The 2,721-nt window shown below is 30.8% G+C and overlaps 1 protein-coding gene across 2 annotated transcripts in view; it reads right to left on the bottom strand.

The window, feature by feature from the left end:
- Positions 1 to 2,721, bottom strand: part of LOC113387541 (uridine-cytidine kinase-like 1) — a 44,660-nt gene that overhangs the window by 19,542 nt on the left and 22,397 nt on the right. The gene's annotated exons all lie outside the window — the stretch shown is intronic.

Below are 2,721 nucleotides of genomic sequence, written 5' to 3'. Positions count from 1 at the left end.
TTTTTGAATTATATAAATATAGTTAGATTGTAGAAATAAATGGAAAAACTTACAAAAAACCGCTTATCATTAATTGACATTGAAAACATTTGAGACATTGTTTGACATTAAAAACAAATGAAGACTGTCATCTGCCAAATATTTAAATTCACTTAGGGATCGTTCAAGTATTACGTAAGCAGATTTATTACAATTATTTACCCCCCCTCTCCCTTGTCAGCAAAAGTAAGCAAATTTCTTACCCAAAATAAGCAAAATAAGCAAATCAATAACCCCCCGCCCCCCTATAGTGCTTACGTAATACTTGAACGGCCCTTTATGAGTCTAGACAATATTAGAATATGTATAATAAATGAAAAATGAAATGTCTACATTATTATTGCCGAAAAGCAGCTGAGATGTGCCAAAAATTAAAATAACATAAGATACAGTATATGGTTTGGCAGATGAACAGTCTACGCATGCGTCTGACGGTTGTGAACTGTCCGTGATTGCACATATAATTCAATTTGACAGATTATTATTTTTAACTTCCCATAGGGTAAGTTATTGTAATGGGCCGACAATGGAAAATAAATTTTTTTGCATTTCTCCATGTTTTAAAGGTTTCTGAACATTTTGGCATACCTCAGAAAAAATTGATGTGTGTGTGCGTGTGTTTTGTATGTCCGCATTTTTTCGTCCACGTTTTCGGGCGCACGGATCAACCGATTTCAATAGTTTAAAAAACATTCGATCCCTATTGATAGGGAGATGTGCTGATTAGTTTTAGACAAAGGCAGGTCTAGCCAATTCGGAGATACGGAGCAAAGAGTGCATAAAATACAAATCGAGTTTTTGAGAGAACGGAGTATCGGATTTGAATGATACAAAAAGCATTCGATTTGTAATGATTGCAAAAAGTGGTGATTAGTTTTTGGCAAAGGCAGGTTGAGCCGTTTCGGAGATACGGAGTTAAATGTGCAAAAATGACATTTTTTGAGAGAACTAAGCATCCGAATTGAATGATCCAAAAAACTTTCTGCTTGTGTTGACGAAACAATTGCTTTTGGGATTTTTTTTTTGAAAATTTCAAATTTAAAATTAGCTCACTTATATATTTCAGGAATGATTGTAACTTTGCAATTCAGTTCATATAATTCTTATAAATATGAGATGAGGCTCTTCATCCTAACTCCGCTTAATTAAGTTTTGTTCATTTACTATTCTGTAAACATATATAAACGCCATCGTCCAATTCATAAGCTATTATATTTTGTCTATAAAACATGAATAATGAAAGCTACCGTATTTATAATAATCTATTTAATTTGATTCCTCGAATATTTCACTACGGTACTGAAAGTTCCAGAAATTTGCCTTAAGGCACGATGCCAGACATCACTAGTTTATTTCTTGAACTAGTTCCTTTCATTTCTTTTTTTAATAATTCTAGTCATAAATTTTCTAGTTAATAATTTCAGTCCTAAATTTTCACAATCCTACAACAAACCATTGAACTACAATAAGTCATTGAATATTTTTGACTTAATTTAGTTCAGATATTTTTAGGTTAATGAAAAAGCTTATATTTTACTTCAAAAAACAATATATATTCATCAAGGGTTGTTCAACTCCACTTATTTCACTTAAGTATTCAAATTTGAATACTTTTTAATTTGAACTTTCCTATAACATAACAGTCATTTTAATAGTCGCATCATTTTTCATTTAGCTCGATAACTGATTAATTATCGTCTTTTTTGTGAACGTTTTTCATTGATTTTTGATCAAAATTTGTCTGAGTCTATTAAATCTCTTAAATTTATCCGCTCTATCCACTGCAACATTTTCTAAACAATTCTTAGATAATAGATAAACAAAAAATCACGAAAAATCACGTGGGGGAGGGATGGATCTAGTAAGATATCACGTGTATTTATTTTTTACCTAAATTTTCAAAAAAAAAAAAAAACTACGTTCTTACGATTCAAAAAGTTTCTTCAGAAAATTGTACTTATCTAAAAATACACGTGATATTTGGTGGAGGAGAGGGGGAGGTAATTCTAAATATCACGACGTATCACCAAGGGGGAGAGGGGAGTCCAAAAATCCTTAAAAAATCGATCACGTGATTAATGGACGCCCCCTGTATATACCATGCACTTCTATGTTCAAAATCAGTTATTTTTTATACTAAAAATTATCTAGAAATATTTTTGCCGGGCCATCTGGTATATATATATATATATATATTAGGGTGGTCCTTAAAATGGTCATTTTCGAATTTCCTCGCTCCCAGGGGCTCAAATGGTTCCAAATAGATAAAAAACAATTCTCTGAAAGTTTTAGCTCTTAATATTAACATTTAGATAGAGCGCAATTCAATCAAAGTTTTGTATGGAAATAGCATGGAAAAATTTTCAAAAATTTAAAAAATGTTTTTTAAATGTAATTTAGCGAACAAATGAATGAATAAAACTCATTTATTTGTCGCTAAGTTATACCTAAAACATTTTTTTTTAATTTTCAAAATTTTTTCCATGCTCTTTCCATACAAACTTTGATTGAATTGCGCTCTATCTAAACGATAATATTAAGAGCTAAAACTTTCAGAGAATTGTTTTTTATCTATTTGGAACCATTTGAGCCCCTGGGAGCGAGGAAATTCGAAAATGACCATTTTAAGGACCACCCTAATATATATATATAATATACATATATTGTCATTACTATTATTAC

Source organism: Ctenocephalides felis, unplaced genomic scaffold (genome assembly GCF_003426905.1).
Source record: "Ctenocephalides felis isolate EL2017-DRISC unplaced genomic scaffold, ASM342690v1 CF-g0.4_SCAFFOLD_03572, whole genome shotgun sequence".
NCBI lineage: Eukaryota > Metazoa > Arthropoda > Insecta > Siphonaptera > Pulicidae > Ctenocephalides > Ctenocephalides felis.
Note: the sequence above shows the minus strand (reverse complement) of the source record. Positions and strands in the feature narration are given on the sequence as shown.